At 50.9% G+C, this 14,340-nt stretch overlaps 1 protein-coding gene across 1 annotated transcript in view; it reads left to right on the top strand.

Moving 5' to 3' along the window:
- Positions 1-781: 781 nt before the first annotated feature.
- The window catches only part of COL22A1 (collagen type XXII alpha 1 chain), a 247,474-nt gene continuing 233,915 nt past the window's right edge, over positions 782-14,340 (top strand). Inside the window, exon 1 of the mRNA XM_027583883.2 lies at positions 782-947. The gene's annotated coding sequence lies outside the window, so the exon portion shown is untranslated. The remainder of the gene's footprint in view (positions 948-14,340) is intronic.

The raw sequence follows: 14,340 nt of genomic DNA, 5'->3' as shown, positions 1-14,340 counted from the left end.
GACTGAAGCTCCGCGGGCCTTCCAGGACCTGGATCCACCCCTTCCCCAGGGCATAGAGAGAGCCAGCAAACAGGGCCACCTGTAGGAAGAGACAGGTAGCTCCTGGGACAGGTGGGGGGCCCTCCTTGCAGGACACACGGCAAAGTCACCCCAACCCCCTGGCCCTCTAAATTTTCCAAACTGGCCTACAGCTGCTTCCTTGTGGGGGGTGTGGGGGGCTATTTCAGACCAGGCTGTTAAAGGGACCAAAATATCCGGTGGAGTCTATAACTGGACAGGGAGTTGTCAGCCCCTGTCCCAGGCTTCCTAGGGCGGCCTCTTTACTGCCTGGAAGCTGGGCTGCCCCTGCCCCTTCCCGCAGGGGCGCACCCTCCCGCCGGCTTGGCTCCCGCCCCCCAGGGCACAGACCGCCGCCCTCCCGGCCGCCGCCGCCCCTCCCGCCGGCCCTCCTTCCAAGCCCGCCCACCGCCGGCTCCTCCCTCCGCGCTCCGAGCTGGGGGCTCCCACCGCCCGGCCACTTTGCCCCTGGGGGGACCGAGCAGCTTTGTTCTTGGGCAGCAGCTGGGCTGGCCGCCGATGCTGCAGTTCTCCCCGGAGGACCTGTCTCCCCTTTCCTTATTTTTGTGTTTCTCCAGCACTTTCTGTTTTATTTTCTAAGTTCGAAGCCTTACCTTTTTGCCCTGTTTCTTTGGTTATTGGTTTTAAAACTAGTCTTTCTCAGGACCCCTGGCCTGGGGGAAGCCCCCAGACTTATTACAAGTCTTGTCTGGAGATTGAGATTGCTACATTTGGGGGGCGGTGAGCGGGTTTGCTGGTGGGTGGACCCCCCCGCCCCCACCAGGAGGGGGCTGCCTGGGGCTGGCTGCTTCTCTGGACACTGCTTCCAGTGGATCCCCGCCCTGGACTGGAACCCCAGCTGGTATCCCTTTGAGCTTCTCCCTTGCCAGGTAAGGCCGGGGTCTCTTCTCTGGAGGCTGCTGTAGGTAATGGGGCTTCAGGCTTAGACCCATCTACCCTTGGGTCGATGGAGGAGCCGTGGGTGCATGGAGCTGGGGAGAGTGCCCTTTCCAGACTGAGCTGTTTCCTTCTGGAGCTTGAACATCAAGCATTCTGGGGAGGGACCTGGGTCCTGAGCTGACAGGTCTGTGCTTTGCCAACTTCCGAGTAAAATGAAGCAAAGTCAGTGAGAAGCTACCTGTCTGGTTGTAGGTGAGCAGTGGGAAGGCAGGAGCCAGAGATGACTGGGGTGTGTTGGATACAGGGGCTTCTTTCCAAGCTGCTACTTTTAAAAGTTGTTGAGATCGCCCAGCCTCTTTCAACTTCCCAGTAAGAAATTTGGAGTAAAAGCCAGAAAGGTGGGGAAAAGGAAAGAAAAAGACAAACAGCGGAGAGAGAACAGCTTACCTGCAGTTTTGCATTATTTTCAGGGAACGTTACCTTTTTGGTCTAAATTTAGATCTCTTTCCTTCTGAGCAGTTCATTATCTCTCTCTCAATGGTTGCAAACCCCCGGGGCGGGGGGGGAGGTGCTGTTTTTGCCCTTTTTTCTGTCTGTCCTCCAATGTAGCGGGCCAGAGGTTCTGGTCCCAGGTGATGAAGTTGTAACTTGAATTAGTGGTGTTCTTAGACCATGTGCCCCCACTTCTCCGCACTCCTATGGAGACTCTGAGATGCCAGGGGCCACACTTACCAGGCATCCCTTGGAGAAGGGGCCACCCCATCAGCCAGTCCTGGAGCGCTGGGCTGCATCCCTCTCCCCAGAATTTTAACCTGCTACTGGGTCATCTTCCAGAGCCTGTGCCAGCACCTCTGTCCCCTCTGTCTCTGCACAGGCCATTCCAGCCCCCAGTCGGTCTCATTGACGGTGTATGCCCAGCAAAATCCCAGACAGCCCGTGAGAACGCCCTGGCTTCGGGAGGGATCCTGGGACCCCTTCTAGTTGAGTTAATTGCACTGTTTCAGGAAAGTTCTAAATTCTAGGGCTTCGGCGTGGTCAGAGGCCACTGAGAGGGGTGGGCTGCCTGGTGAAGGACAGGAGCTCCTAACCCCGTGGCTTTATAGGGCTGCCTGAGCTCCCAGACTGTCCCGGGAGCCTCAGTGTCCTCATCTGGCAAGTGGAGGTCATGGAAGGGATGCGGACAGACAGTTCTGGGAGAGCGGGGCTTGTGGAAGGCGTGCACCACGTCTCAGCAGCCTGTGTTTGTCAGCTCCGGGGAGGGAGCACCCCCACCCCACCCCAGATTTCGTTGTCCCTCTGCTGCTGAGGAGCCGACGGTGACTTTGGGAAATTGTGACCCTGTGGTCGTTGGGCCTCTAATGCCAGGCAAGAGACTGGATGAGAAGAAGGGTTTCTTTTCTGGGGATGCAGGAGCGGCCCTAGGGGATTCATGGGTCCTTTAGAACAATCAGAACAGGAGTTTGTAAGTGGTTTTCCTGGTGCTTCCAAATTTCATCAGGTGTTTAAAAAAGCTTCTTTGCATCCACAGAATGGTTAAATAAGGAGCTCGTGGGCTGATCCAGCCACAGAGTTTTAATGTTTCACAGGTTGTTTTATTTTTTATTTTATTTTTTTAAAGATGTTTATTTATTTATTTGACAGAGAGAGAAAGAGCACAAGTAGGCAGAGCAGTAGACAGGGGGAGAGGGAGAAGCAGGCTCCCCGCTGAGCAGGGAGCTCGATGCGGGGCTCCCTCCCAGGACCCTGAGATCATGACCTGAGCCGAAGGCAGACGCTTAACCAACTGAACCACCCAGGCGCCGCATGGTTGTTTTAAATTTGATTTCATTACTTGCCAGTAAGTTGTTCAGCAGATTTTATGTACAAGTCTTAAACTTCGGTTTTTCTTGAAAAATGAGAAGAAAGGACAACTTTTTTCTTGCATAAGGTCTGAGCGGCCACCCACTTTAGCGAGGGCTGTGCCCTCTCCGCTGGTCCACGTTTGTCTGTGTGAGTAGCAGGGGTCTCCTTGGACCCTGGAGTTTGCCAGCTCTGCACTAGATGATCCAGGCTATCTCCCCCACTTTGATTCCTTTCTAAGAGGGGTGCAGATAAACGGAAATGCTTTCGGAGGAGAGAAAGCAGGACTCCTGGGAACGGAAGCCATGGCTCACGTGGAAAGATAATTGCCACCCCAAGAAAGGTCATCTGGCGTGGAGGAAAGAAGCTGTGTGGTCGCGGTGGCCTGCAGGAATGGCATGTAGGAGACGCAGCTGACCTGCTCTCTTCGTTCCCAAAGGGTGGAAGTAGGAGGTCCTGGTGACGGAAGTTTTGTCGGACTCTGGATTCTCGTCTAGGAGGGAGAGCTGTGCAGGGACCAAAGGGATCCACTCATTGCAGGGGGAGAGGGTCCCCCTATAGTGGAGGTATTTAAACCAAGCTTGGATTGCCATTTCCAATAGCTGGCAGAGGGCTGAGCTGGGCTTGGTGGACCTTTAAAGTCTTTTTCCCAGCTTGAGATCCTGCACTTCCTGAAGGCTACCTCTCCAGCCTCAAAATTCGGCTACTCCCCTCCTACCTCCTCTCCTCCTTCAGTGCCCTTGCTGAGGAAGGCTAGTGCAGGTTGGGGGTGTGGTCACTAGTGGTGAGGACCCGTGAGCTCTAGGTAGCGTTCCTACTCGGTTTTAGCAGCAAAGAGATGGAAGACCAGTGTTTGAACCACTTACCCGAGGACAGGGAGAGAGGATACACCGAGTCAGGATTCAAAGCCCCTTCTGGGTGATCAAAGCCCATCGTCATTTCACCAAAGGCCCTTTTCCTTAGGCTGGGAAGACTTCCCTTCAGAATGGAGCGTTGTTAGGGATACAGGCCTACAAGAAGAACCAGAAAATGAGAAGAGCCCACAGTCATTTTAAGGGTGGGAAAGGACCTTGAGGATTTTTTTAGCCAATCCACTACTCAAGAATTGGATACATGTTGTGATGAGCACTGGGGGTTATAAGCCAACTATTGAATTGTTGAACACTACTTCGAAAACTAATGATGTACTATATGTTGGATAACTGAACATAAAAAAAAAAAAAAGTTTTGGATACATGCTAGGATGCCTGACAAAAGTAACTACAAAATCAAGGAAGACCAAGATTGGTAAGAGAGGAAAAGCGCAATTTCCCCATCGTACAGATGAGGAAACAGGGTCCAGGAAAACATGAAGGACTTGCCTGCTTCCTGTTTAGAGACAGAGCTGGGTCTCAAACACAGGTCTCATGAGGTGCCGGGACACGGAGGGGTTGGCCCTCTGGTCCTCCTGCCCAGGACTTGGCGTTGTGCATGTGTGGGTGTACACACATATGTGTGTGTGTGTGTGTACATGTGTGTTGGGCAGGGTTGGTACCATTTTGTATTGCTTCTTAAAATTTCTTCAAGCAGGTGAGCTAACCATTCCTGTGTGCTACGGCAGTGAGCATCTCTGTGCACACGATTTCCCCCATGTTGCCATATGATGTGCTCTGATTATTCCCAAGGAATAGGGTTTCTGGGTGAAAGGAGGCGGACGTGATCATGTTTTTGGGCGGTATCAGGACTGAGCATTCATGACAAGCTGAATGCCAGGTACCATCGTGGCACAAAATAAGGGAAGTCTTGGTAAATAACCCAGGGATGTGTGGAGGTCGGACCTGCCAACCCTGTGCTCTCAAGGATGCTAGAATCCTTCTGTGACAAAGCTGTCTGGCCGCCGAGCTCCCTCCTACTGCCCATGACCGAGGCCGGGTGCCTCAGGCAGCATACTCCCAGTTCCTGGAAGCTGGCTCCTTCTAGTTAATTCTGGCTATGTTCTGGTAGAGATGGGAGTATCATTTTAATTTTTTTTAAAGTTTGGTTCATTATAAAATATTGGGGAAAAAGGAATTGACACTATCTTCTGGTTGGAACTCACTCAGGGGAGAAGCCTCAGCTCTAACTGTGTAGTGGCAGATCCAGGACATTGGAGCTGGCCTTGACTGCCTGGTAGCCAGGTTGTTGGGGGACAGTATGCTCCTGAGTCCACAAAGACAAGAAAAAGCAAACGGACCTAAACAATAAAAGAACGTGTCCCTTAAAAATAAAACAACTGCAAACTTGTTTGTGACTGTGGATTCAGAGTGTCTGCATATGTTTTTGCCAGATAATCCCTCCTTCTGAGAGCTCTTTCACCTGAAGAAGGTTCTAGGAGCATCCCAGCCACCTCACCCCATCTCCTTATCTGATGACTGCATCCCACATCCTCTCCGGTGTTTGCCCACCTTCCCGTGGTCCCCCTCCAGGGGCAGAGGAGTCCTCACTTCCCACGGCAGCCTCTGATGCCTTGTTGAATATCTGGTGAAAAAGTCTTTCTTTTATTGAAATGAGAGTTGTCTTTACCGCTTCCATCTGCCAGTCCTTATTTCATGATTTTGGAGCTACTTAGCATAATTTAAATTCTGTTTCTGAAAACAAAATAATGTGCCCCTGAGCCTATCTGAGATTGAATGCCAACTGGTACCAGACTGGGTGCTTGGCATTCTTCCATCATTTACTGTTGTGAATTAGCTCTGCTCTTCCCGGGTGTGCAGATGGGCAAACTGAGGCTTAGGGCAGTCCCGCAGTGAGTAAGCTGCAACAGAATTGGGATCTGAACCCATGTGTGAGGCAAGCTCATGCCTTTGCCCAAAATTCCAGACAGTATATAAGGTAAATGTATGGAATTGATACAAAGAGGCAAATAGACCATTTAGAAGTCCTTTTTACTTTAAAAAAAAAATTGTTCTCCTTAGAATAGTTTAAATTACAAAAGTAATAAAAGCATATTGTTACAAGTGAGGCAGGATTAGCAAACCCCTGCAAACCCCCCCCCCGTTAGCCCCTGCCCCCAACCAATAGTAACATTGTGGCAAATAGCTTTTTATAACATTATATCCAAACATACACATAAATCAAAATCCAGTGTTTGAACAGTTTGGGAACAATAACAGTGAATTCTAAAACATGTTTATGTAGCACGATGTCTGGCTCCTAGGACTGGACTCCGCCAATAATTGAAAGGTTGAATTGTACTCTGTTCTGCTTGGTCTGATGCTTGCTGTGAGTCCACTGGGCAGTGGCACAGTGGTCCCCATTTGCTTTTGGCAAAACTGACGGACAGAATGAGGCCCTGGGTAGATTGTTTCCAGGCCTCAGGAGAAACACCTAATGGCAACCTAACTTTTCTTCCTTGCTCCCGAGCTGCTGTGGGCAAGTCAGCCTGGGCTCTCCGTGCATCTTGGGTTCTTCGACCCCAGCACCCCATGCTGCTGACGCTCCACGTCATCAGCTACTGTAACCCACTACGGGCTTGTCTGTTTCGGCCTCTAGGCAATGAATGCATTGAGATCATGGGTTTCACATTATTTATCTGTGAACTGCCAGTGTCTGCAACATGCTGGGCACAGTGGGAACTCAACAAGTCTTTGTGGAACAAAGTAATTTCAAAATGGTGTTGATCAAGTGCCTGGCACATAGGAGGTATTGAATTAATGAAATTACAATTTAATTTAAGTCACAATTAAGTGAGTGAGATATCAGTACTGCAGAAGTCCATAGGGATATTTATGCCACCTGGCACTGTGTCCCACACACAGGTGTGCTCAACAGCTGTGGCTCAGGGAGGGCAGCTCTGGCACCTGCGCATTGTTGAGGCCCGCCTTGAACCCAGGGACTGGGCCATGTTGGTGGGGGTAGGTCTGGCTCAGGTCTGAATTTGGCCCTCCTGTTTGCTAGCTGTGTGGTTTCTAGCACCATTTAGAACATCTCTGTGCAGGGGTGCCTGGGTGGCTCAGTTGGTTAAGCATCTGCCTTTGGCTCAGGTCATGATCTCAGGGTCCTGGGATCGAGCCCCAAATCGGGCTCCCTGCTCAGTGGGGAGTCTGCTTCTCCCTCTCCCTCTGCAGCTCCCCCTGCTTGTTCTCTCTCTCTCTCTCTCTCTCTCAAATAAGTAAACAAAAGCTTTTTTTTTCTTTTTAAATAGAACATTTCTCTGCAAGAACCCAGGGAAGGAGCTCTGATAGCATATCGAGTGTCAGCCTAGGGCCCTGGGATCTCTGATGGATGAGCAGGTCTGACATCCTTAGCTCCTGGTAGGTCAATTTTCTACCTTCACAAGGTCATAGGGGCCCCAGGACTTCTCTTCAGTGACACTAGCTTGTTCTTAGACTAGGGAAGAAAGTGTCTGAACCCACTTGATCACCTCCTCTCTAAAGTGATTTAATAGCTGTGTACCATATACGTAAATATAAATATCTAAAAATCCCTTGCATCTTTGGTCATTTAACAATAGCTCTTCCTAGAGTACCTGCATGGCTCAGCCGGTTTTTAAGCGTCTGACTTTGGCTCAGGTCATGATCTTGGGGTCCTGGGATGGAGCCCTGCATCAGCCTCCTCCTGCCCCTCCCCCCTGCTCCTGCTCTCTCTCTCTCTCTCTCTCTCTCAAATAAATAAAATCTTAAAAAAAAGAATAGCTCTTCCTGCAGGGGTCCATCCAGTTACCGTTTATCATGCTCTGAATGCTAGGTGTTCTTAGGGACTGAAGGATGGATGCAGCCCAGCCCTGATACCAGACAGTTGGGTGTGCTAAGGGTGAGGGTTCAGGCGTTCTGTGCTGGGGAGGACAGAGGAACACTTCACCCCGCGATCGACCACTTGCCAGACACCAAGTACTCCTACGGTGCAGACACTGGCACTGAGTGGTTAAATGCAACCCCCACCCCTGTAACTTCTGCAACAATCCTAGAGCTATGTAGTCATTGCCTTATGTATGCGGAGAGACCTAGAGAGGTTAAGAGACCAGTCTAAGGACAAGATAAGAGCAGATGCCTCTGCTCCCCACGGCTCCCCTCCCTTCTTCTCATCCCTTCTGTGTCAGAGTGTGACTTGTCGGGGTTGGGGTTTCATGGAAGGCTTCCAGAAGCCAGAACACCTAAGCTGAGTCTTGGGGAAAGAGAATTCGCCACACCATTTTTATTTGTTTCTCCTTTGGGCCATCCCCCTTCGGTGTAGGGTCCCAGAGGCAGACACACTGCCTTGTTGGTCTCCATCTTGGGGATGCTGGTGTGGCTTTGGGATGGGCAGGGGATACAGTGTTTGTGGCATGAGCGAGCACTTGTGTGGGTGGGGTGGGGAGGGAGTGCAGAAAAGCAAGGCACTGTGGTTGAATGAGGCGGCAAATACACGAGTGGAAAAACGAAGGAGGGAGGGAGGGAGTTAATCCACATTGTCACGTTTCCACCAGCCACGCCTGGATAGGTTTTCACGTGAAAAGGAAAGAGGGCTGGTTTGTGATTATCCTTTGCTCAAACAAAACTTTTCAAGAGGCTTTTCTCCTGTCCCTCTTGCTGCAAACTCCCACCAGGGAATGCCCGGGCTGTGTTTACAAACTGGGCTTTGCCAGGTACTGCGCAGTGCAGTGGAAATGAAGGGGGCTCCTCCCACAGATCCCCTTGATGGGGAGACATTCTGGGGCTTCCCCTTGGCTTTGTCCTGGGATCTCAGCATGGCGATCCAAAGCCCTGGGCTCCTTTAGGAGCGGAGCTGGAGAGCCCCATACTGCGACAGTTCGGAGCCCTCTAATGGAAAGCAAGCTGATCCTGCAGAGCCTCCGTGCCTGGTGCATCCCTGTGCATCCCTGACCTTTCTCACATGCTTGTGCCTGCAGGACGACCAGGACATGGTGTGCGGTCTGAGGCAGTATCTTGGAAGAAGAGAAACGCTCTTAGTGGATAGGCAAGGACCATAACTCCTGCGCGAATCCACAGGCTTGTTCTTTCACAGGAGTAGAAGGTTCAAAGTTGTTTAAAAAATATATATATTTTTTTTATAAAACATAAAAGAGATCTTCCCATTATTATCTAAGTGAAATACAGAGTTAAATATAGTTCAGACACTCAACCCGTTCACTAATTGGTTTGTTTCTGTGACATTGGTTCATGGAGGGCCTGCTGTGTGCCTGTCACCATTCCAGGCACAGAGCAAGAGAGACCAGAGACACAATCCCTAAGTCTAAGGAGCTCAGTGGAAAAGGCAGGCCAATAAGTAGGTCAATTTTATTTTATTTTTTTAAAAGACTTTTTAAGTAATCTCTACACCCAACGTGGAGCTCAAACTTACAACCTCGAGATCAAGAGTCCCACGCTCTGCTGACTGAGCCAGCCAGGCACCCCTAAGTGGGTCAATTTTAATTCCACTTGTGGGGTGCTAAAACTCAGGGGTTGTGTGGAAGCCTAAAGAAGATAGTGACACACTTCTTGCTTGGGAAATCAGGGAAGGCTTCCTGGAGGAGAAAGCACCTAGGCTGGGTTTTGGAGCATGAGTAGGAGTCTGCCTAGCAAGGAAAAGAAAGCATCTCCGAGGCCATGTCAGAGAGTCAGGAAGGGAAAATACTGGGGTGTTGGAGGAAGAAAGAGAAGTCTTTGAGGTTGGAGAATAAGATTCATGAGGTAAGGTGTGGGGGCCCTGAACCTGGAAAAGGAGATTGGGGTCAAATTGAGAAGGGCCACAAAGAGAAGACTTGAAGGTGGGAAATGACAGGAACAGACCCGTCTCGTCCGATAATCTCTGTGCTGAGGGTGAGCAAGCCCTTTGCAAACTCAGAGTGTAACACAGGAATTTATAATCTGGTCCAGAGGTAGGAGTCTCCTTCTCAGAAGGGAAACGGTCCTCAGAGCTTATGTGCAGTGTATGCCCTCCAGCCGAGTGGGGGTCAGAGACTACAGGGTCTCTAAAGGTGGGGACACCAAAACCCTGCTTGCTGGAGCCCATGTGAGGGGGGCACGCTCCCCTGGGAAAGGGGAGTCAAGTGCTTGATCCCCCTTGGCAACCGCGCTGTCCCTCAGCTTCCTCATCTGAAGATGGCTAACGCCTCTCTAACTCCCTCTCGTTCCCTCACTTTAAAATTAGAGGTGTGCATAGTGCCTTGCGGAGTTGTGAGCACTTGGGTACTAGGACCATCTAGACCTCTAGACCGGAGTGCGCGTGAAGAGGGGCAGAGCGGGGATTGGAGCCCGGGGCTGTGGCAAGTGTTGGGAGGAACCACTCTCAGAAGTCTCGATCCAGGTTATGTGGTTTTGCAGAGACCCTGTTGGCATGAATCAAATCCTGAGAAGGATTCTTTGGTGATGATAACTTCCTTTAGTTGAGTGCTTGCAGCTTTTTTAACTTTTATTTTTATGGCCATCCTTTTAGGGCACTGAGCTAGGGGAATGCCTCCCCTCAGCTGGTGAAGTAGGTTAACCCCCCACCCCTGTTACAGATGCGGCCCCTGAAGCTGGGAGACAGGACCAAGATCAGGCAGCTGGGGAATGGTGGAGGCGGGTGAAATGCCCTCCCCGGCTCTCCCAAGCACCCAACTGCTCCGCACGGCCCAGGACCTCATCATTCTCCCCTAGGAAAAGGGGAGCCTACTGGGACAGCACCTCCATAATCAGTGTGGCTACTGTAGCACTATTTATACCCATTGCTTCATCAGACCAGACGCTGCTCAAAATAAGTTAAACAGAAATATCTTTCTGTGTCCTCAGGACCCTGTAATCTGAGACAGTCTCTTGTGAAAGGCCCCAAGACAGTGTATTTGGAGGGGGGAAAGGAAGAAACGAAAGAAGGAAATATTGGGAAGAATTCAGCACCGAAGATGTGAAAGAAATAAGAACAGGGTGTGGCAGCCCTGAGATGTTGGAATTAGCTAATGGAGCAATAAAGAGCATTTGATTTGCATGGGCTGAAGGGAGGGCGCCCTCCTGCCCCTGCTGCCCTGTTGGCCTCGGAGGGACGCAGGGTGCGGGATCTAGATGGATTTTGGAAGTCTGCCCTGGAGGGGAGGTTGAACAGGATCATTCTGGGAAAGCCTGTCTAAACTGGGTTGAGAATCAGAGCTGAACAGAGGGGAAGCAGAGGCAAGATGTAGAGTGAGGACAATGTTTAAGGAACCAGGGACGCTGTGTGCAGGAGGCTGGGTGAGTTCCAGAGAGCAGGGGCCGTACCTGCTGGCCTGCCTAAGCACACACCTGCTCTGGGGTTTGCAAGAGAAGGAACCACAGTGCAAATTGGCTTGAGTTTAAGAAGTGAAGGTGGGGAGGCGTTTGCTTCAGGCAAGCCAGCTCTGGTGCCTTTGGACTTTGGGCAGCACTGGGTTCGGTGCTCAAGTGGTGAATCTTATCTTGTTCCCTCCCCCCCATATGTGTCTCCATTCTCCATCAGGGTCCCTTGTGTCGTGACAGCCTTCAGCATCTCTAAACTTGGCACCTGGAGTAGAAATGTACCTCTCTCTGGAAACTCCAGCAGAGGTCCCAGAGATGGCCCAGCTTGCTTACGTGCTTGACCCTTGTCATATTCAGCGTCCGGGAGGATGTGGTCTCTACACTGGTCTAGTCCGGTCTGGTGCCACCCCACTGGCCAGGTGGATGGCACCCCCTCCCGTGAACCACATCAACGGAGCATGGGAGAGGAGTTTTTGGCAAAAGCAAGAGGTGAATTCTGCTTCCAGAAGAAGGGAGTCCAGAAGGGTTAAAGCAGAGGTGGGACCAGGCAGGAGACATTCCCTGGGGTGCAGGAGCGCAGGGGAGGACAGGCAGGGGTGGTCTCAGGGTGCCCAGGTCTATGGTCTTTCTCTTCCAACTCCCCTATAGCCCTTTAGATTCAGCACCTTTCTGGAACTGAGCAAATGATTCAAAATCGATGAGCATTTCCCTGCGTGTTATTTATAGCACAAAACTCCAAGCACTGACATTCCAGGGCCCACAGTCAGCCTTGGATGGTCCTTCCCACTTACCTCTTGATTTCCTTCTGGAGGCAGCCGGTATAACCTTGCCCCTTGTATTTCTGCCCAGCAGCACCTTTGGCCTGCTTACAGCTGGAGCCTCCTTGTCATGCAAACAGCTGCCTTGATTGGGTACCAACCCAGCAACCCAACCCAACCCAAGCCTGCCTCCCTTTTGTGGTATGACTCGGGACCTCACTCACCCATGTCCCATGGAATCATGGGAGTGCGGGCGGCCCCCTCCCCTGCTCCTGCACTGCCTGCTCACCCATTCCCTTCTCCCTGGGTCACAGGTCACATAGGGCCGAGCTGACATGCAGTCAGGTGACAGAGGGGAGGCCAGAGAGGTGGGTCAAAGCCAGCCCGTGAAGGTCTATGATGGGGGACACTCTGAGCTTTGTCCAGAGGCAGTAAGCCAGGATTCATCCACGAGCTTATGGATCATATTTGTGCAGTAGGGGCCTCACGGGGTTCTTGTGAGCATGTGCAGACCATGAGGTTCGGGGGAATCTGAGGGCTGAGGCTACTTCCCAGGCTACTGGTTTCAGGAATCCAGGAACTGAGTGAGGCTTCTTAGCCCTCACCGCACCCCTCTTTTTGGATGGCTGGCTCCTTCCCATTATTCGGATCTCTGTTCAATGTCCCCACATCAGAGACTGTCATTTTAACAAAGTGTAAAAACCGTCCTACCCAAATCAACACCTATCACTTCATCCTGTTGTGCTCAAATCGGCTCTTCTCTGAAACCGTATTGTTGCTTCACTTGGTTTCCTTGTTTCGCGTTCTCCTCTTTTCCTAGAAAGTAGGCTCTGCGGAGACAGGGATATTGATTGAATGATTAGAAAATGCCCGGCACGTGGTCTGGGACGTGGTGCATCCTTGCTGAGTTAATAAATCAACGACTCAGCCAACCATGCAGAACAGTGAAGCAGCAGGTGCTGGCTTTAGGGTGAGGGTCGCCTTCCAGGTCCTCCGGGGACCAGTTTAAGAAATATGCGTTGTTTGAAGAATAGACAGAGCTTGAGTTTCATTCACAAATTGTAGCAACTGGGAGAGAAATGACTGGCATCCTGCCCCTTCTTAGGGGAAAAAAAAAGAAAAACCCAACACCAGGGAGGAAATATTTTTGAATCCCGCAGCATAAAGAAGGAGGCCACATCCCTCACTCCAGCTCCATCTCCTTCAGCCAGATGAGTCCTGCGCTTTGGCGATGTAGGGCTTAAGCGGATTCCATTTAAATCTTGCGATGCGCTACCGAGGAGGACACAGGACTGGACGGATGTTCTTGCTCGTTAGCAGGACCCAAGATTGCGGGAGGCCCGGGCTCCTTCTTACCTCCCCTCCCGCCAGGCACCCAGGCATGTGCCACTGTTGTTGGAGGACAGAGACCCGTCCTTTCTGCTCCAGTGAAACAGACCCTGAATCTAGGCTCACGGTGGCCTGGGATTGAACCCCAGTTCTGTCACACCCTGGCTGTGCGATCCAGGGCACATACTGTAACTCTCCTGGACTTGACACCCCTTTGCCAGCTTGTCATGAAGAGAGAACACGTGGCAGAAACCAGCACCGTTCTGTTTGCGTGTATCTCACTGTGTCCTTGTAAGTTTGTTCTAGTGTTACCGCCCAGACAGTTGGATCAGCTGCCATCCTTTAGGTTTTGACATATATTTTTACTGCCCTAGGAGTCCTCTATGCTCTCCTTCCCCACCCCAGCCCCCTGGCAGCCATGGGTCCTTTATGGTCTCCACGATTTTGCCTTTTCCAGATTGTCACAGAGTTGGCATCCTACGGTGTGCAGCCTTTTCAGATTGGCTTCTTTCACTGACTGATAAGGATTTAGGGTCCCTCCATGTCTTTTCATGGCCCGAGAGCTCATTTCTTTTGAGTGCTGAATAATATTTCCTTGTCTGGGTGGACCACGGTTTACAGATCTGTTCACCTACAGAAGGACATTTTGAATGCTTCCACGTTTGGGCAATTGTGAATGGAGCTGCCATACACAACCACATGCAGGTTTTTGGTGTGGACATATGTTTTCGGCTCCTTTGGGTAAACACCAAGGAGCATGGTTGTTGGACCACATGGGAAGAACATGTTTAGTTTGTGAGAAACTGCCAAACTCTCTTCCCGTGTAGCTACGTCATTCTGTGTTCCCACGAGCCGTGAGTGAGCATCCTCACCAGCATCTGGTATTGTCCGTGTGCAGACTTTGGCCATTCTCATAGGTGTGTCGTGGGATGTAGTTTTATTTTATGGTTTTCTGATGCTCCGTGGCGTGGAGCATCTCTCCACGTGATTACTGGCTGGCTATGTATCTTCTTTGGTGACGTGCCTGTTCAGAACTTGGGCCCATTCTTTAAATCAGGTTGTTTGTTTTCTTATTGTTGAGTTTCAAGAGTTCTTTGTATATTTTGGATCACAGTTCTTCATCAGCTGGGTCTTCGGCAGATATTTTCTCCTACTCTGTGGCTTGTCTTTCCATTCTCTTGAGGTTTGTTGTCATTGTTGCTTAGTTAAAAGTACCACACACAGAGCTCTCACCATTGAAGAATACTGGATCAGAGAACAGACTAAAAATACAGGGGTGCCCTGTGCGCCCGCTT

This window comes from Zalophus californianus, chromosome 4 (genome assembly GCF_009762305.2).
Source record: "Zalophus californianus isolate mZalCal1 chromosome 4, mZalCal1.pri.v2, whole genome shotgun sequence".
Lineage (NCBI taxonomy): Eukaryota > Metazoa > Chordata > Mammalia > Carnivora > Otariidae > Zalophus > Zalophus californianus.
The sequence above is the reverse complement of the archived record's forward strand: the minus strand, read 5'-3'. Positions and strand labels throughout refer to the sequence as shown.